Source organism: Desmodus rotundus, chromosome 13 (genome assembly GCF_022682495.2).
Source record: "Desmodus rotundus isolate HL8 chromosome 13, HLdesRot8A.1, whole genome shotgun sequence".
Taxonomy (NCBI): Eukaryota; Metazoa; Chordata; class Mammalia; order Chiroptera; family Phyllostomidae; genus Desmodus; species Desmodus rotundus.
The window spans coordinates 62,936,838-62,959,374 of record NC_071399.1 but is presented as its reverse complement, the minus strand read 5'-3'; positions in this window follow the sequence as shown (position 1 = coordinate 62,959,374).

Below are 22,537 nucleotides of genomic sequence, written 5' to 3'. Positions count from 1 at the left end.
TTAAATTCAGTTTCAGTTTTTGCTTTATTCAAATTTTAGTACATGTAAACTTAACAAATCATAACATAAAGATACTCTAAGATATGTGCACATAGTTCAATGAATCATAAATAATGTTACCCATATATTTTGAAAATTAGTATATACCTTTGCTAAAAATCAGCAGTTTAAAAATCTGATGACTAACATCCACGGAAGATTTCCATATGCTCTATTTTCCTAACTCAGTGTAATGCAGACATTTTTCTTTTTTTGGTACCATCTCTATTCCCCACAATGTCTGGCCAATTAATCACAATAATGTCCCAGGATGTAAATGTAATGAAAATTAATTTAGGGCAAGAAAATTGTAAAAAATGGCTAACAACAACAACCAAGCAACACAAAGTAAAACAAATAAGCAACAAAAACCCCTCAAGCATAAAATAGGAGAAAGACCTTTTAATGAAACTTTATATTGAAATAAAATTGCCATTGAAAATCCAGAGGAACATCCTCTGTTTAACTAGGTACACAATTTTTCTAGGAGATGATTGTATGGGAAAAAAAGTTTAGAAGCAGATGATATATGTTTTCTCAACAAGCAATGATTTCTATACAATGTCACAGAAATACAATTGTTTCCTCAGGAGTTGTTAGTAATAGTATTTACCAGCCCTCCTAAACCAGACTCCTTTTTCTTTTGTTACAACTTTAGGACCTCGGTGAACTTTCAAAAGCTAGCATATCAAACATTGCTGATTTACACATACCAAACTTACTTTGAATAAGTTTGAAACTATTGAAACTTATGGAACTAATTATGAAACTACTGAAACTATTGAAACTAATGAAACTATTCTACTTTTCCCAAAATAATCAGTAAAGATTTTCTTAGTTACTTAAAGCTAATTGATGCAAGGACATTTAGGAAAGAAGGAAACCATCCAATTAAAGAATTGGCAAAGATTTTCATTCTAATATGCCTCAAAGCCAAAGCACTTATTGTATTCTAGACCGAGGTGGTTGTAAAGACGCAGAGAGGAGTGTAAACAATGCATTCTGGATAAAGAAAGAAATGTTTTATTGGCTAGCAGTGGGATAGTAGGGAACTTGTAGTGGCCTTGGCAGAATAGATTACCTGTCTTATATTTTTCTTGAAAAACCACAGTCTGGGCAAATGAGTACTCAAGGCTCTTATTTATGAGCATAGTGTCCCAACACAGCTCTGCATTCTCTGGTTGATTGATTAGACTGCTATTGCGTGTTTTCCCCTAAGATTTCAAGACTCTTTACAGAGCATTTTAAACATGGAGAAGCAGATGCTATAAAATTGAAAGCAAAGAATTCATTTGAAAAATTGCAAAGAAAAATGAAGAGAGTAATGGAAACACAAGGTAGAATTGAAAGAGCAGGTGATGGAAAAGTCAAAACTCCCAAGTAATGATGGCAAAAATTAATCATTCAAGGAGAATGTTTCAGTTTTTGAAAGAACAATTGTTTTCTTTACCAGGTACAACCACTCCCCTAGTAAAAATATCTGTCTCCTAAGGGACTTGTAAAGTTTCTCACCTCACTGCAAACAGACTCCTTTGGTTTTGCTCTCCCTGCTGTGGCAGAATTTTTGGCTATTATGCATTATGTTTGAACATGTCACTGTGGGCAACAGGTTTGTTCCACAAAATAGAATTCTCATCCCTCACCCCCAGTGGCATTCATTCAGCCAAATTTATCAAAAATCTAGTTATTAATACACAGCTTTTTAAAGTGGCAGTCACATGAAGTCAGACAGAAAAAGTTAAGAACCATATGAGTCCACTCATATGTGGGATATAAAACAGAATTAGAAAATATTTAAGTGCTATCTGTTTGTTTACTCACAGATCCTGTTCAATTAACCTGGGAGTGGGGCAGACAAGAGAAGAGTATTTTGTTTAAAGCTCACCAAATGCTTCTAATTGTCACCAAGTTTGAGAACTACTACAGTGGAGATATTTGAAGTGCTGTTAAATTGGGTTAAGACCCAGCAGTTGCCAGGCTTGTGACCACTGACAAATCAAAATCATGTTGTTAATTGACTTGTTGTTATGAGAATTACAATACTAATTTTTGTTCCATAGGTTTGTTGTCAGGGTCAAATAGGATTAAATATAACTGTGATATGCAAATTTTAAGACAAATGTTAGTTATCTTACTACTACAAACTTTAGCTCTTCAGTGTACATTAAAGGAGAATATTTGTGTTTAATAATTCTATGTTCGATATGGTTTTAATATCCCCTTACTATATCTCATTGTTATTTGTTCTCAACAGCAATTTCATATCAACACATAGAGATGAATTGGAATTTTATCATTTTGCTAATGCTACTTAATTTATAAAAGGCAATTTAAATTTTAATTAAAAGTATTGTCAGCTACTGCAGATTGATGTAAAGGGCAGAGAGTATGTGGTTTGGGTTCCTATTCTGTATAGAATATGATTCATAGATAGATAAATTTTTTTTTGCTTTTGTGTGAGAATGCTTTATGAACCAAACGTTGTCTCCATGGCCTGCTGCCATGTCAGATGTGACCTCACAGCAATGAAGTGGCCAGAGTTGACAAAGCAAAGACAAGGTCTTTTAATTGTGGTATATGACATTTAAGAATACTAATTTTAAACTATAGTCTTTCTTGAAGATAGAATACTATGTAATAAACAGCAGTTCACAAGAGTTTAATATAAAAGGAGAAATAAAATTATGGTATATTTAAGGATAGTTGTTTCAGTCACTGGGTTCTTGAATTTGGAACACAATGTAGGCATAAAAGAGCTTACTAATGCATTTAATATAACAACTTTTATGATATTAATGTTCATATCCCTCCTCAATAAATGGTAAATAAGTCCAAGAGAGAAATGAGGGTCATGTACAATGACAATGTTAACTAATGTTTTTTTTTTAATTTACTATGTGCCATAAGTGTTCATATAAAATGCATTATATGGCTTTTACTCATTTAATGGACAGCAATTCTCTGAAGTGGGTGTTAGTATGATCCTCACTCCAAGGTGAGGAAACAATCACTTACGTAAGGTCACCCAGCTAATGGGAGCAGAGGTGCAAGTGAACACAACCTGCCTCCAATTCTGGGTTCCTAATGTCAACCAGAAGACTCGAGCCTTTGTAGACTTAAGAAAAGAGACTTATCTGGGCCCATACAAGGGCATTGCCTGAGAGCAGAGTTCCAAAAAGCCTTGAAACAGTGTTCCAGCTTTGGGAGAGTGAAGGGGAAAACACAGCTATGCATCAACAGTTTTACTTAGTTACATACATCCAAGGAACAACTGTTTTACATCAGGTAGAAAGGTAAATATACAGATAAATTAGGGTTGTCAAGCACCTGGAGTTGGGAGTTGTAGGGAAGGGTCTGGAAGTAATTATTTTTACATTTTTATCAGGATGTAGAAAAAACAGGTATTAATAAACATTTGCTAAAATAAATTGTATTAAACTGAATCAAATGATACATTAAATGACTCAGTGTTATAAAAATTGAATAGCTTTTGTAAACGTGATCATTTCTCATCTTGTTGGAATTTTTCAAAAATTCCTCAGAAATAAATGTAAAGAACACCTAGAATATCTGCAATATTATTCTTCAATCTCCCTGAATTTTCCTAGCAACCTCTTGTTTCAGAACTGACTTATCTGATCTAATGGGGTCACCACCTCACCTGTACCATGCCTGTGGATGAGATAAGAACTGCTGTTGTTAATAACCCTCAAACATTAGTACCCATGGCAGTAAGCTGCATGCTAAGTGTCAAACTTTAAAACTTCACAACACTTTGTGACTAAAGACTATAATTCTGTCTTTAGCAAATCAGTTGAACTTTAGCTTAACTAGTCACTGAAATCATAAATGTTTTAAAATATATTATAGTAGGATAGAGGAAATAATAGTCATCATCTATTAAAAATAAGAGCTGACTTAGACATTATGTAGCCTAACCTTTGCATTTTACTAATAGAAATACTGCAAACCAACTGTATTACAAGACTTGCCCCCAAGTTGACAGCTAAACCTCTGTAAAGTCAGGATAAGGATTCACAGCTCCTATCTCCTATATTCCAATTCATTGCTCTTTCACTCTTGGTAGAAATCTGATAACACAATATTCATATGAAGCACTTCATTTTTCATAAGCTTGATCCATGTTTTATTAGTCCTGAAGAAAGTACAAACATACTATTTTAATGAAAACATAAAGAGATTGTCATAGAATTCAAGAATATCAAAGGGAGGAACTTTGAAAATTATTTAACTATAAGGAAATACAAATAGTTAGGTTTTATTTATCAGTAATTATTTATAGCCCCAGACTTATTCCCCTTCACCTTTATCACCCATGCTCCTCACTAGCATCCTTTGAGTTCTTCTGTCTATGAGTGTGTTTCTGTTTTGTTCATTTGTTTTGTTTTCACAGGTAAGTGAAATCATATGGTGTCTGTCTTTCTCTGACTTATTTCGCCAGGCATAATGATGACCCCTCTAGGCCCTTCCATGTTGTCACAAATGGCAAGATTTCATTCTTATTGCTGAGAGATATTCCACTGTGCGTATGTGTGTGTGAAAATACATATAAAATACATTTTATCCATTTATCTATCGATACACGCCTAGGTTGTTTCCATATCTTGGCTATTGTACATAACATTGCAATGAATATAGGGTTACAGATATCTTTTCTAGTAAGTATTTTCATTTTCTTTAGACAAACGCCCAGAAGTGTAATTACTGGGTTTTATGGCAGTTCTGTTTCCACTTTTGGAGAAACTGTCATTCTGTTTTCCATAGTGGCTGCACCAATGTACAGTCCCACAAACAACGCACAGGTATTCCCATTCATCTATCATCTCCTGGTACTTGTTATTTGCTCACTTTCCGATAATAATAACCATTCTGACAGCTGTGAGGTATGGCCTTGCTTTGCATTTTCTTGATGATTGGTGATGCTGAGAATCTTTCTGTGTGTCTGTTGGCCATCTGTATGTCTTTGGAAATATTTCTATTTAGATCTTCCACCCATTTTTAATTGGATTGTTTGTTTTTTATGTCGAGTTTTATGAGTTATTTATATATTTGGGATGTGAATCCCTTATTGTATATATCACTTGTGGATATCTTCTATTCTGTTGGTTACTTTTTGTTTCGCTCATGCTTTTCTTCACAGTGCCAAAGCTTTTTGGTTTGTGAAAATCCAACTTGTTTATTTGTGCTTTTGTTGTCCTTGCCGTGGGAGATGATATCAAAAAAGTATTTAGGCTGATATTGAAAAGTTTACTGCCTATTTTTTCTTCTAAGAGTTTTATGGCTTCTCGTTTTATATTTAAGTCTTTAATAGACTTTGAGTTTATTTTTGTGTACAATTTAATGGTCCAGTTTCATTCTTTGCCCGAAGCTGTCCAGTTTTCCCAGCACCCTTTATTGAAGAGACTATCGTCACTCCAGTGTATGATCTTGCCTCCCTTGTCATAGACTGATGGGTCATACAAGCACGGCTTTATTTCTGAGCTCTCCATCCTGTTCCACTGATCTATGTGTCTATTTTTATGCCAGGACCATAGTTTGTAGTATAGTTTGAAATCAGTAAACATGATACCTCCAAATTTGTTTTTCTTTCTCAAGATAGCTTTGGCAATTCAGGGACTTTGTGGTCCCATGTAAATTTTAGTATTCTTTGTTCTAGTTCTATGAAAAGTACCATTGGCTTTTTCATAGGAATTGCATTGAAAATATAGATTCTTTAGGTAGTGTGTATGGTTAGACAGTATTAAGTCTTCCCATCCATGAGCACGTTTGCCTGTGTTTGTCTTCAATCTCTTTCATCAATGTCTTCTAGGTTTCAGAATACAGGTATTTTACCTCCTTGGTTAAATCTACTCCTGGGTATTTTATTTACTTTTTAAAAATAATTTTATCCTTTAATTATGACTGACACACAATGTTGCAGTCATTTCAGTTGTACAACCAGCGATTAGACATTTATACAACGTACAAAGTGACCACCCCATTAAGTCTAGTACCCATCTGACATCATACATAGATACTATAAATATTATTAACTGTACTTTTATGCTGTACTTTACATCCCTGTGACTGTTTTTATAACTGGCAGTTTGCACATTTTAATCCCTTCCCCTTTTTTACCCATCCTCTCAAACCCCCTCCAGTGTGACAACCAGCAAAATGTTCTCTGTATCTATGAGTTTGTTTCTGTTTTATTTGTTCATTTATTTTGTTTTTAGATTCCCACATATAAGTGAAATCTTACAGTATTTGTCTTGCTCAGTCTGACTTATTTCATTTAGCGTGATACCCTCCCTGTCCATTCATATTGTTTCAAATGGCAAGATTCATTCTTTCCTGTGGCCAAGTCATTTTCCATTGTATATATGCACCGCTTCCACTTTATTCATTCATCTTTCAGTGGACACATAGGTTACTGTTATATCTTTACTATTGTAAATAATGCTGCAATAAACATAAGCATGCATACATCTTTTCAAATTACTGTTTTGGAGTTCTTTGGAAAAATACCCCAAAATAAAAATGCTAGGTCCTTCTTTGTCTCGTGCTACAGCTATTGTTTTAAACTGTATTTTGTCTGATGTACGTATTGCTACCTACCTTTCTTTTTGTTTCCAATTGCATGGTATATTTTCCCATCCCTTTACTTGTAGTTCATCCGTAGCTTTGACCTGAAGTGGGTCTCTTGTAGACAGCATATGTCTGGGCCCTGTTTTTGTAGCCATTCGGCCATTCTTCTGTCTTCTCTTTTTAATTACAGATTACATTCAGTGTAATTTTGTAGTAGTTTCAGTTGTACATCGTAGTGGTTAGATAATCATATACTTTTCAAAGTTTTCCCTCTGATGTTTCTTGTACCCACCTGACACCACACATAGTTATTAAAATGTTTTGGACTATATTCCCTATGCTGTGATGGTTTTGTAACTACCAATTTATACTTCCTAATTCCTACATCTATTCTACCCAGTCCCCATAAGCCCATCTTCTGACAACCATCAGACTGTTCTCTCTGTCTATGGAACTGATTCAATTTTGTTTGTTTCTTTATATTGTTCTTTATATTCCACATCCAAGTGAAATTGTATGATATTTCTCAGACAACTTATTTTACTTCACGTAATACCCTCCAGGTCCATCCATGCTGTAACAAATGGTAAGATTTCATTCTTTATTGTGGCCAAGTACAATTCCATTGTATGGATGTACCTCCACCATTTTATCCACTCACCTATTGATGGCACTTGGGTTCTTCCATATCTTGACTATTGTGAATAAAACTTCAGGGAACATAAGATTGCATATATTCTTTTAAATAAGTATTTTGGGTTTCTTCGGATACATACCCAGAAGGGAAATTGTTGCAGGTTTCTTCAGATATATGCCCAAAGGTGGAACTGGTTGCTCATAAGGCAATTCCAATTTAAAAATTCTCAGGGATGTTCTGTACTATATTTGTAGCAATGGCTTTACCAATCTGGATTCCCACCAACAGTTCATTGTGGATTTATTGATGATGGCCATTCTGACAGGTGTGAGATGATATCTCACTGTGGTTTTAATTTCCATTTCTCTGATGATTTGTGACATTGAAAATCTTTTCATATACCTATTGGCCATTTATGTATCCTTTATGGGGAAGTGTCTACTCTGGTCCTCTGTCCACTTTTTAATTGGATCATTTGTATTTTGGTGTTGAGTTGGATGTTGACCCCTTATCAGATGTAATACTGGTGAATATTTTCTCTTCCATGCAGTGGTTTGTCTTTTTATTTTGTTGATGGTATCCTTTGCTGTGCAATTTTTTTTTATTTGATGTAGTCCATTTATTTATTTTTTGTTTCCCTTACCAGAGGAGATATATTGGAAAAAAATATCTCTAAGAAAATGTCAGAGATATTCCTCCCTATTCTTTCTTCTAGGAGTTTTATGGTTTTGAGTCTCACATTTAATTCTTTAATTCATTTTGAGTTTACTTTTGTATGTGGTATATAGAGGTGGTTTAGTTTCTTTTTTTTTTGCATATATGCATCTAATTTTCCCAACATCATTCACATCTTTATTCCATTTTATATTTTTGCCTTCTTTATCAAATATCACTTGATTATACAGACATGGGTTTATTTCTGGGCTCTCTATTCTGCTCCATTTGTCTATATGTCTGTTTTTATGGCAGTACCATGCTATGCTGTTTGAATCAATATAGCCTTATAGTAAAGTTTTTATCAGGTAGCATGATTCCTCCAACTTTGTTCTTTCTCAACATTGCTGAGTCTATTTTTTTATGGTTCCATATACATTTTTGGAATATTTGTTTTAGTTCTGTTAAATATGCCATTAAAATTTTGATAGGCATTGTGTTGAATCTATCTATTGCTTTGGGTAGTTTAGGTATTTTAATTCCTATTCATGGGCATTATATATGCTTCCATTTATTTGTATCTTCTTCAATTTCTTTCTTTAGTATCTTATAATTTTCTGAGTACAGGTCTTTTACTTCCTTCATTAAATTTATTTCTAGAAAATTTTAAAGCAATTATAAATGGGATTGTTTTCTTAGTTTCCCTTCCTTATAATTTATTATTGATATATAAAACTGTAAATGATTTCTGAATATGTATATTGTATCTTTCCCTTTATGGAATTCATTTAGCAGTTCTAGTAGTTTTTTTATGAAATCTTTAAGATTTTGTACAGTATCATACCATCTGCAAATAATAACAGTTTTACATCTTCCTTTCCAATTCAGCCATCCTGTCTTTTGATAGAACTTTAAATTCCTTATACAATGAAAGTGATTGTCAATAGGAATGTATTAGTTGCCTATTTATTATTAATATTTTGTATCTTTTATCCTTCTTCGACTTATAGTCCCTTCCACATTTCTCATAATACTGTTTTGTTGGTGATAAACTTCCTTAGATTTTTCTCACCTAGAAAGCTCTTTTTCTCTTCTTTTACTCTAAATGACAGCCTTGCCAGGTAGAATAATCTTGGGTGTAGGTCCTTGCTTTTTGTCACTTTGAATATTTTTGCCAATCCCTTCTGGTCAGCAAATTTCTGTAGAAATATCAGCCAACAGCATTGTGAGACCTCCCATGTAGGTAACTAACTGCTTTTCTCTGGCTACTTTTAAGATTCTCCCTTTGTTTTTAACCTCTGGCATTTTAAGTATGGTGTTCTTGGCATCGGCCTCTGTAGGTTCATTGTGTTTGGGACTATTTGTGCTTTCTGGACTTTAATGTCTATTTCCTTTATAAGGTTAAGGAAGTTTTCTGTCATTATTTCTTCATTCATGTTTTCCTTGTTCTTGTTCTCCTTGTTCTCTTTTCTCCTTCTGGTACCCCATGATGTGAATGTTGGTGTGAATATTGTCCCAGAGGTCACTTAAACTATCCTTAATTTGGGGGATTCTTTTTTTCTTTTGGTTGATCTGATTCAATTTTTTTTTTTTGCTATTTTGTCTACCAAATCCTTGATTCAGCTCTCTGCTTTATCTAATCTAATGTTGATCTCCTCTAATGCAATCTTTATGTTAGTTATTACATTGTTCATTTCTGACTGGTTCTTTTTATGTTTTTATCTCCACATTTATGTTTCCTATCACTTTGATCAAGTTCTCACTGAGTTTATCTATGCTTAACCTAAGTTCATTGAACATCCTTAACACCAGTGTTTTCAACTCTGCATCTGGTACATTGCTTGTCTCCATTTTGTTTATTTCTTTTTCTGTAGTTCTGTTTTTTTCTTTTGGTACATTTTTCTTGTCTCTTCATTTTGGGTGCCTTCCTGGGTTTTTGTTTTTTTTTTCTTTGTATTAAGTAAAGATACTGTGTCATGTGACATTGGTAAAGTGGTCTTATGTAGTAGGTGTCCTTTGGGGCCCAGGGGCACAGACTTCCTGGTCACCTGAGCCAGGTGTTCTAGGGGTGTCCCTTGTGTGGGTGTATGTACCATCCTAATGTAAATGAGCCTTGGTTGCCATCGACATGTCAATGGGAGGGATTGACCCTCAGGCTGACTGGCTGTGAGGGCTGGTCACTACTATAGGGAGGAACTGTTTTTCAGGGTCTGACCTACAGAGCAGGGCTCAGGTGCCTGCTGAGTTTGTCCTTTGGGCGTGTCTTTTGTGGAGGTGGTAGGGGAGTGCTCTGGTGGGGTCAAAAGTTGTGCACTGGATGTGTTGGTACAGGGGTGTCTGACCTGTGGCCAGTGGGCTGCATGTGGCCCAGGATGGCTATGAATGCAGCCCAACACAAAATTGTAAATTTTTAAAAACACTATGAGATTTTTTTTATTGTTTTCATTAGCATTTGTGTATTTAATATGTGGCCCAAGACAACTCTTCTTCTTTCAATGTGACCCGGAGATGCCAAAAGGTTGGACACCCCTGTTAGGGACTTTTGGGAGGGACTGTGGTATAGTCCAAGGTCCGTAGATGCCTGTGTCCAGCCCAGGGCCACCTGGAATTAGCTGCAAACTGATCTGCAGATGGTCACTCAGGCTGTTTTTTGAGGTGCTACTACTTTCATGGTTGGGGCTGCTTAGCAAGAGGTACAGGACATGATGAGGCTAGACACTGCTTTCTTGGGATTTGAGATATTTCAGGAAAGTCTACCGCAGAAGTAGAAACTGACCAGTTGTGTGGAAATTTCTATGTATTGGGTGGGCCTGCAAGATGGGTTAGTCAAGATCTCAGGGAACTACTAGAACTAGGTGAATCTTGTTAGTCAGTTTGATAGAAATTCAGACTTGGTTCCCATGTGGGCTTGCAGGCTGGAGTTAGGAAACCTCAACAAAGGAAAATGGAATCTGCCTACATTTTTGTCTGGGAGAAAGCTACCCCTCCAGCCCTTGCCTTGGAGCCAGATAATTTAGCTCCTCCCCATTGGTCCCTGGTGCTTTTCCACATGCTTCCCCAGTGCCTGAGCTCATAGTGAGTGAGGGAGTCAGTAGTAAATCTATGTGTGGTCACTTTTAGAGGAATGCCTGGCACTGCAGAAGCCCTGCTCCTTATTCAGCCGCAGACAGGCCCCTTTTCACAGCAAGGGGTAATTGAACACTGGGCTGGGGAGCCTAGTACAGGGTTGGGACCACTTGCTCTTCTGGGGTACCTGCATAGATGAGATAGCTCCTCAACTGCCACACACAGGTATAGGATCACTCTGTTTCATGTCCTTGCCCCTCCTACCCATCTAAAGTGGCTTCTTCTGAATATCCTCACTGATAGGACTTCTGTTAAGATAGAATTCAGGTGGTTCTCAAAGATGCTGTTCTGTAGTTTGTTGTCATTTTGATTTGGTTGGGGTAGCAGTCTAACAGAGCTTTGCACCATCCTCCCTGAAGCCCAGATTACTATTTTCTTATCTTTAAAGAACTCAAATTTCAGTTATTGGTATTGTATCAGAGTTTCTACAGATCTCAAGAGAAGGGGGCATGCCATACTACAGTTCACACAAGGAAGGCCTAGGTATTTTGTTTTAATGCATATTTAAAATAAAATGTTTAATTTCTCTTTTTCATAGTTTATTATTAATGTATGGTAATGCAACATACTTCTCAATATTAATTTCATATTCTACCACTTTACTGAATTAATTTGTTTTAGTAGAGTTTTTTTAGGGAGTCATTACAGTGGTCAGATAGACAGATAAGTAGATATTATCATGTCATTGGCAAATAGTGATATTTTATTTCTTCCTTTCCAATTTGGATGCCTTCTATTGTCTGATTTCTCTGGTTATGACTTCCAGTACTGTATTGAATAAAAGTGGGGAAAGTGAGCATCCATGTATTGTTTCTGATCTTAGAAGAAAAGAGTTTAACTTTTCACAGTTGAATGTGACATTAGTTGTGGTTATCAAATATAGATTGTATTCTGTTGAGGTATGTTCCCTCTGTACCCACTTGTTGAGACTTTCTACTATAAATGGATGTTGAATTTTGTCAATGCTTTTTCTACCACTTTTGAGATGATTAAATAGTTTTATTTTATTTTTATTGAATTTATTGGGATGACGATGGTTAATAAAATTGTATAGGTTTTAGGTATACAACTCTATAATACATCATCTGTATTTATATTGTTTGTTCCCCACCCCAAGTCAAGTCTTTTATCACCATCTATCCCCCTTTTACCCTCTGCTACCTCCCTACTTCTCTTTCCCTCTGGTAATCACCATACTGTTGTTTGTGAGTTTTTTTACTGAGTTTTTTATGAGCTAGTTCTTAAATTTGTTAGTGTGGGGTATCACGTTTATTAACTTATTTAATTTTTTTCTTGATGAGTCTGGCTAAAGGTTTATTAATTTTATCTTTTTAGAGAACCAACTCATAGTTTTATTGATCATTTCTGCTTTTTTTGTCTCTATCTCATTTATTTCTACTTTGATCTTTATTACTTTCTACTTTGTTTGTTTTTTTTCCTTCTTATTTTCAAGTTCCTTTAGGTGTAAAGTTAGGTGTTGTCTTTTTTTTTAATTTTGCATTTGTTAGAATTTTTCTTTTATCTTTATTTTTCTTTGTTTCTTGAGGAAGGCCCATATCACTGTGATGATTTATCTCAGACCTACTTTTGCTGAATCCCATTGATCCTGGAGAGTTGTGTTTTCATTTTCATTTCTATCAAGGTATTTTTTAATGTTCTCTTTAATTTCTTCTTTGACCCATTGGTTGCTTAGCAGCATGCCATTTAGTCTCCATGTGGTTGTGTTTTATCAGTTTTCTTGTAATTGATTTCTAGTTTCATATTGTTGTTATCAGAAAAGATACTTAATATGATTTCAATCTTCCTGAATTTATTTAGTCTGTTTTGTGGCCTAATATATGAACTATCTAAACCCACGGGTTTAGATTAGACTATATCCAAAGTCTGCAGAAGTATAGTATCCATTGCCAATATTTACCTTTCCTGGTTCTTTCATAGAATTGTACGATACTCACTGTTTTCATAAACATACTCCATATTATTCTTATATTTATATTTAAGAACTTCAATTCTCACATTACTATATATTCTTCCTAGTGATGTTGGGAAATATTGTTTTAATGGGAAATATTACAGGCAGTTGGGTCAAGTGTTATAATCACTTACAGGTCCATGGACTGGAAAAGTCTGTGAATCATCTCTTCAGGAACTTAATTATAGCATATGCTAGGAAACTATTAAAATCCCATTGGTCCAATGCTGTGTAGAATAATAGGAAAACAAGTTTGATAGAATTTCAATTTGGGAATAAGTTGACATGCAAAGAATGAACTGTTGTTTGGCATGCTTGCTAAAATCTAGAATGACTCAATCATGACCCCAATCAAAAATATTTATTGAAAATTGAATGAAAAATTTATAAAAACATCCTTTAATCATAATGTCAATTTTTAAATGTAAATTTTTTGAATTATGTTAAATGATTTTAATTTAATTGCTCACATATTCAAATTGAAGAACAACCTATTTTATTAAAGATTCTTCCCTGGAAGAAGGAAGACAGATACTGCTTTTTTTCCCATTCTTTTGTCCCAGAGGGACTGCGAGAGACCACCACAGTTTGAGGTTTCTCTCTCCCTCTCTCCTTCCCTTTCCCTCTCTCTAAAAATAAATAAATAAAATTAAAAAAAAAAACACTTCACCCACCATCAACAAATTTTCACCTTTTTTTTTCCTGGTAGAATTTGATTTTATTCTTTTGGCTTTATTTCATGGCCTCTCTTGCAAAACATTATAATGAAGCTTTGAAAAATAAGAACATGTTTTTAAAAGTATGCTATATAATCAAGAAAATGGCAAAGCTAGCTAACAACATATATCCGTAAGACAAGTAATCTCATTGTCATTAGCACTCTATTTAAACAAACTGAGCTAACCGGCACAGGCACTGATAACCATAATGATTTGGATGTATTTTCCTGAAACTGGGCAAGATATATCCTCTTCAAAATTAAGTAGCAATTCTTAGAAATTGAACACTTTTAAAAAAAATTTGGGAGTAAACTTTAGGGTAAAATGTTCATCCCATGAAAAATTTGGGATATACAAAAATAACATCTCTTTAAAACAATTTCTCCATTAGTTAAAATGGAAAATTGTGAGTCTTCAATGTTTTTCTGGGTTTATTTAGCACAGTGTCCAGCCTTATAAATAGCTTAAATCCAATGTTACAAGCATTAAAAACATTTTATCACTCAAAATTGACTGGCATTATCTTATGACATAGTTACTAATCATGCAGTTATGGAAATGTTATTGCTAACTTGTTATACTTAATAACCTACTACCAATATGCCTATAATTTATTTTTATCATGCTCTTGGTTGGCTTTTCACCTTATACTGCTACAAAAAGGGACTCATTAAAGGACTTCTAGTAACAGCTGTCGAGAAAGGACCACATAGATTTTTCATTGCCCACTGTTTCCTTGGCAGTCAATTTGTTTTCCATTGTTACATCTAGAAGTTCCAGTTTATTCATTCCAGAAGGCAGTGAAAATAAGTGTTTTTAATCGCTCCTTATTTGAGAGAAGTATATAGTAATTTTACTTATCTGAAATATTAGAGAAAGAGGAGAAATGATTATTATATGTACTTTAAAAATTAAATCAGTTAATTAATTAAATGAGTCTATCCCACAGAAATTTTGAGTCATGTACTGTGTTAGGTGCTTGGAACAGGAAACTTAAAATCATAAAGCAAACTTCCTACCTTCAAGTATGATATAGCTTCTAATTTCATAGAATTTCATCATATTTTATATTTATTTTTAAAATTTCTTGATGTGTTTGGTATGTTTAAGGAAATTTGATCAATTGTGTAAATGTCAAAAGAAAACTCATGATTCAGCTTATTATTGTAGAACTATTTCAAATTAGGAAATTAAGACAGTTTTTCACATGATGACTATATTCACATCCGTGTTAGGCATATTACTTTGATGTGAAGTATATTTAACTTTCGCTATGATGTGTTCTCAACAAGTTTGTTTACTCAAAGTGCTACTTATTTCCTATGACATATACCAAAGAATTGAGCTATGGATAGAAAATAAGTAAGGCTCTCCTTGTTACCACATGTCCACCCCTGTGCTCGTAGCTAACGATGTAGTTGGTCACCAATCATGGCATTCTTCACCTCTGAGCGTGCCTTCTCTCCTACTCCCCTTCATGAAACTAATAATATGTTTTTGTTATCACTTTCACCATTGCTACATGCCATCTGTGTTAAAGGCTGTCTGTTGAAATGCAGTTGAAGGCCATTTCTATCTCCCGTTTTAATTCTTTACTACATAACTGCACTTATACAGTGTATCCATAGTTGATTCTATTCACTGGACAGATCAATTGCCACAGATCAATATGTGCTGTTAGACTCTGTGTACATACAAATTATTTAGCATTTATGATTATTCAAACATCATTCAATAGATACGGTGCCTATCTTTTTACCTAGCTCCTATTTATCAAGTTAACTCTCAGCATGCCTTTGGTTGCTCAAATATAAATTAACTTTCTGCCTCTATTTTTCTGAAATGACTTCTAAATTTAATATTAAATAATTAAAGTGACCATTATTCTCATATAAGAAAACATGCATTCCTCATTTTCCAACATGTATTTTAAATCATCTCTTCTCCCACAGCAATTTTTCATTATTCTGTTTTGACTTTGTGTATTTATCAATAATTCATGTTATTGTTTTATGTAATTCTCTTCTTAATGTCCATTATTTAATAGTCAGTATTCAAAATTACTAAGATTACAATTCCTTCTTCTTATGTTTATTACTATTCTTAAATATGCTGATGTCAAATTTGTGTATTTCCTCCCTAAGTTATAGAATTATTTCTAAACTTCCTGTGTACTACCTTTTCTTCCCTGAAGACATGATTATTGAAGTACATCTTCTGGAAAAGAACATTATTTTATTTCCACCTTTGAAATCAAAGTCTGTGGAACTCATAATACCCACATCCAATGATTTTTAAAATGTCTTTTATAGAGAAATGACTACTCTTTAATTATAGTACCCCTTGGGATATTTCAACTCTCTTACACAAGAATGAATTTGAAGGTTCTTGCTATTGTAGATCAATGTGCTTACTAAAGTGGCTAAACCTATGAAATGTGCTACCTTAAAGTTTAATTAATGGTAGAACTGTGGGCCATTATTGTTCTAATTTAATTCAATACACAGGTTGACAAATATCTTCAATGTGTTCTTGAGTTGGGCTTATAAAATATTAAAAATGTTTTTTCTTCATAAGAAACACCTTTCTGAAATAAATGAAATTTTTGTAACTATAGTCAATATGTAATTGAAAATAGCCTCCTATTAGGAATTTTCAATTTTAAATTCTAGTTTATGTAACAATTTTGTATAGAATTAAAAGAATTTTTAGTGTGACATAATCCCTAAAGAAAAAATTTTAGTTGAATCTAGAGTTTGCTCAGAATGGCTTCTATTATGAACATCTAAAAATTTCTGTGCTGTCAAATCGGTGCTTCTTTTCCCTTTTCTAATCTTTATGGGATTACTCTGGATTTTTAAAATATTAACAGTATTTATTGAATAACTCCTACATGCTTAACCACTGTGCTAGAATAGTAAGAAAATAAGTTTACATATGAAATCATGGCTTCCTTTGGGAAATAAAGAATCAAATAACCACACAACACTTAATAAACAGAGAAGGAATGGATATTTTTCTATGAAATTGAAAGCAAAGAGACATGGTTTTGTTTAGGGGGGTAATTGAAGGGCAAAAATAGCTTAGGATCATCTGAGGAAGTGAAACATGAACACTTCCACTAGCAATAGGATAAATATACATATATTATACATTATAATTTAAACCTATGTCATTGTAGAAAAAGTCATCTTAAATAAGATTCCTTACATCTGGGCTTCCAACCTCAGGAGAGAAAGAAGTCGTACATGGTCAGCTAGAGACTGCAGTCGCCCCAGGGAACTCTAACTAGTAGTGCCCGACGAGAGGAGATCCAATGAGTCCATGAAACTGTTTCGGGAATAGGGTTAAGAATTCACTCAGTTTTCATGAGACAACCTGAGTTTATGTTGCTGTCAATCAATGAGTACTTCTTATTGACTTTTAGATCCCCTTGAACTCTAAAATTACCCCAGTTGTACTGACAAATTAATGGTTACTCTGTGTATAAGACAAAAAAAGAAAAGAAAAGAAGCATTTTGACACTTGCCACACAAGAGAGGACATTAATTTTATGATTTATTATTATCATATCAAGGAAGGTCTTTGCTGGAACTTATTTTCTTCAAAACAACTCTGGAGGGACCAGAGACTGGCAGTTGAATGGAGGACAAAAATAAATTCATTAGGAAGAAGCGGTAAAAAAAGTTTCCAACCATGACCTGCTGAAATAAGGTTGAATGTCTCAAGGCAAATTCTGTAGATAATAGAGGGACTAGCTGAGAAACTAAAGTTTGTGTTAGACAAAATTATATTTCAACACCTACAAAAAGACTGTCAATGTCAGAGAAACCAGCAAACTCTATGCGATCTACTCAAGTTAATGATGGAGACAGATAGAAGTAAAGATTTGCTAAAAGACTTGATTAGTAAAAATAACTGCTTTCTCTTTATATCCTGCAGAATGCAACTCAGCTCCAAATTTACTGAGCACTAATTATTGACATTCTTTGGGGGTTCATACTATGTGTTAAATACTCTCCTGAGGGTTTTACATAGAGCATTGCATGGACTCATCAGTCCTGTGAAAGTGGTATTATTATGCCCATTTGAAGCATGACTTACCTGAGAATTATTTAATTGTTCAACTTCACAGAGGTAGTAAAGATAACAGAAAATTTGAATCCAATTCTGTCTTTAAAATAAATACTTGTTACCACTTTAATATGACTGTACCCTCTATTATTGATACATAACTATTGTTTCTGGAATTTTTGGGTAATAAAAAGGTACATATTTTATATTTAATTCAACACTCACCATCACATTTAGCATAGTGTCAATCATGGAACACAGCGCAGTAAATAAAGTTTGCGGAACACTGAAAAGTACTAGGTTGCCTGCAGCTGAGAATTAAATTCCTTAAGATGATCTATTCATTTCCTTTCTCTGAACTTCTGACATTGGGCTTGGTGCAGCTTTATAACCAAGAAGCCCAGTGAGCAGCCATCTCTCTGTGGGTGAGTTTGTGTGATAGATTGAGAAACACGGACACTATCATTTGTAGCTTGTCCTTAATGAGACAGAGTCTGTTTCTCCCTCCTTGACTACCTTTGAGTAACAAAACCCGGTAGCCTCAGAAGTACTTTGAGCTTTTTTACTCTTGATCTCTTGGGCTATCACTGCCATCATGTGAAGTGGGGTCCATTAAAGACCACCCTACGAATGTGTAAGACATGCTAGTGAGGCTCTCTGAGACCCCCCAGTGCTAGTAAAGTTACTAGCTGACTGCAGCTACATGAGTAGGTCTAGAAAAGACTGTGAGAAGAACAGAACAGTAAACTCACATAATCATGTAATATTTTAAGTTCTAGTACTTTTAGTTATTTTAATGTGGACATAATAATTTAGAGTATTAACTGCAATTATCCAGACAAAAAATTCTGAAAATGTATTCATTTTATAACCTTAGATGTGTATGTGTGTGTGTGTGTGTGTGTGTTATGAATGAAACTTGATGCTTCTGGCTGATGCCCATACCTATAAAATCAGACTCTAGTGGAGTGATGCAAATAGTAACAGAGCAGATCTGCCTGAACTTGTGGAGATTTTGCTAGATTTAATCCTTGATCCACTTTACTACCTCACACTTCTCTTCCCCACATATATATCTCATTTATTACACCTCTGTTTTATGTAAAGAAACTTCCAATAATGCAGTTTTTCACTGTTTATTTGGAGTACAGAATGAAACCCCTTTCTATTTCTTAAGGAATAATTTTATCAATTCTTATTTTTATATTCTGACTTTCTTTAAAGTAGCTATGTGATATTTTCAGAACTGACTCAATGTGGCATTCATCTTTCCTTGTTGTTGCTTTCTACTGGTCTGTCAAAAGACAAATGATTTGATTAATGCAGGTTTCTAATTTTTCAGCTATTAGCATATGGCTTGACAAGACAACACTACAAAAAAATTTATGACAGCTTTCAGCTTGTTTTCCCCTCACAGCAATTTGTTTTCCATGGTTTTCTGATGGAGGATCCTAACTTACACTGGTCATCTCAAAGCCCCTAATTTATAACACAGTCAAATAGGCACTAAATCATGACCTGGTGTGTTTATTACATGTTTTTCCTCTTTTGTGCTCAATTTTAGACTCTAAATAGTTTAAAGAGTTTTTGGAAAAGTTTCAGACTTTCAAAAATTTATAAAATATATTAAATTGAAAATTGTTCAAAAACAATACTTTTCCCATTGATTTATCAATAATATATCTCATGTTTGATTATGATTATACACAATAAATGAGAAGTACAACGTTTAACTCAAAAATGTTTTTTAAAATGATATTTAATCCCGAAAAGTGATAAAACTATTAACAGTGAATGGCACCAGATGTTGGACCTCAGAGCCAAGGAACTCAAATACAAGTGAAAGTTTATCTAGAAGGTCACAGAGATGGAGGAAGTGAGCCCTCTGGGCTGCCTGGACTCAGGAAAAAGTTACAGAGGCAAAAAGAAGGGCCCTTGGAGCTTAGGAGAAAGAAAACAGAGATACTGTGCTTGGGGGCAGGAGATGGGGGAAGGCACACGTGTGCTTCAGAGCAAAGAGAATGTATCTGGGGAAGAAAGGAGGTGGGGAAAGGCCCAAGCATGTCAAAGAGAGAGAGAATGTGGGGTGGGGGAGAGAGAGAGAACACTCCTGCCGGGTCCTCTGTCCTAAGGAGTTTTATCCCCTCTCTAAAGGCAGGGATGTTAGGAGAGGTCCCAGTGTAGGAGTGCAATAGAATATTCATCAGTTTTCCAGGTGTGTCTTTCAGGGTTGTGGTCTCCACTGATTGCTCAGCACCGGGGCAGGGGGTCATTAGTCTTGAAGCTGGTCCTGATGTCAGCCAGGGCATGGCCCCACCTGGTCTTACTGCTTTTCTGGGGCTGGAGCTGAAACACAACTGAGGTATAAATGTTATCTCTAGGGTTTAATGCCCAAAGGACTGGTCATGCAAAGATTTGTATAGGGGTCAGATACTATTCTCCAGAACCCTTGTTCCTTCTCTAAGGGGGTCTAACTCACATGACTCCTTACATGCCATTAAAATTGGGAAGGAAAGGTCAGGGGAGGTACAGACTGTACGCCTAGAGATATACTAGGGGAAGAAAGGTCACCCTGGGGGCGAGGCTCATCCCTGCTTTTTGTCCTTGCTAGCTACCTAAGGCTTTCCACACTGGTGACCTTGTGTACCTGGCCTACCTTTCTACGTTGCTCATGCCTAACTGCCTACTACAAAATTATTAAACAGCACTTAGTGAAGTCATTGCTTATAAGAAATAGTTTCTTATATCAGTATACAGTATACATATTAACCCATCATGAATAAATAGATTCCAGACTATAGGAAATACCTTTAAATACACACACTGAGTGCTTGTCTTACTAAAGCTTTTAAGTTTTGGTTAGCGCGGTATAAACTGATCATATCACAATGATGTAGATCCAGCATAGTTTTTTTGTTTTTTCAAACTTTCTCCATTTTAAGCACTACATAGATTATTAATTAAATTAGGCCATTCACTTTTTTAAATACAGTTGCATATACCTTTGCAATTAAAGTCATTTCAAAATATCCTTAACTTATATATAGTTTCCCATAAATTTTGAGCTTTTAAATTGCAAAATAAATATAGTGTTAGGAGTATTTTCTGTTGTCATATGCATTAAACTTTAAGAATTTATCTTATAGTAATAAAATATCAAATGAATAAGTATTTGGATAAGGGGTAACATTTTGTATTTTTCTTTTTTTTTTGAAATCTAATACAATGAAAAAATTGCAAAGGTAATTCTGGACAGCTGTCATTCACAATCAAAGCCAACTCAAACGGAATGGGGGCCTAGTGGCAAGGTCCCCATGGTAGTGACTGCATTTGCACAAACGTCTCCCTGCCTCTGTTAACCAGTCGGCATGATTACTTGCCTTTCTGATTTGTATTTAAAACTAATAGAAACATGCATTTCAAAGGTTTTCTAGTAAATAGCTTACATTTTGAAATGTAAGAGCCTTCTGTTATTTGGAAAGACAGAGCAGCCTTCTTTTTCCATGTCAGTAGGCAACTCCCTGGCGGATATCAGGAAAAATGTGCGTCAACTGATATTCTTCTTCCAAACTTCCTGCCATAGAAATGAATTTCAAGGTACACTTAAAATAAAATTTTACCAACTTTTTAATAATTTAGTACTGAGCAGGACATTAAAAAATCATTCTGCTATATGTATGTAGTATATAAGCCACCTCTGCTACATATGTAGTATATAAGCTATATGAGAAGTCAGTGAGACCCTTATTTAAAATATTTAAACTTTAAATTCTGTCAGAAAAGTGTAAAGCACTCAGATCATGTTTTATTTGCAAAAGAATTCATACTACTGGGAGAAAAAAAAAAGGCAGGAATTCAACTCTTGAAAGATGGGATTTGACCTGAGAAGCAGTTTTGACCCAAGTAATAATGATTATCTTTAATGAGTATTTTTTAGTGACTAAAGTTAGTGTAAAATTGATAGGCACTGGGTAGATAATAGTAACTGTCATCTGCCATTTAATTTTTAAGCTACCCCATTTGTAGCTTTGCATAGTTTTGTCATTTCAGCTTTAACTAGACATTTTTTTTTAAATAAATTATTTTCAGATTAATTTGCTATACTCACAAACCTATAGGAAGATAGGAAATAAACCCATAAAACACATACAGTAAGGGAGTTAAGATCATGTGATGATGGAGAAGGTAATGAAATGTTATGAAAGAGTATGCCATAATAAATTATACAAATCTTAGATGTTGTATGCGATATGCATCAAGTTGAGATATACAACTGAAGACTAAATTCAGATTTAAAAGAAAAAGCATTATCAATTGCATGTCTAGTTTCAATTGTGGAGGCCAAAAAATACAATCATGGAAGTAGAAGAACATTTAAAAATATCTCACACTTTTTTGGAAATATAAAACATTTTTCAAATTCTTAACATAAAAATGAAATGGGTTGATATTAGTTTTATAATATAACCTGTTAAATGTTCAAGTGAAACAGTGCTTAGGAGGATCTTTGGTTGCTTAGAAACTGTAATTTTATTTAAATTATAGTACTGATATATATATAAAAATGACACAATTCAGTAGAAGGAAGCATGACTATTTAAATTCAAGGTTATTTAATGAAAGAACATTCATTAATGTTGTATTCATGTGTAATGCTAGTGTTTGGAAAATTTCACACAATATTATTAAATAATAATGACAATAGTCTTAAAAAACATGAAAGAGTAT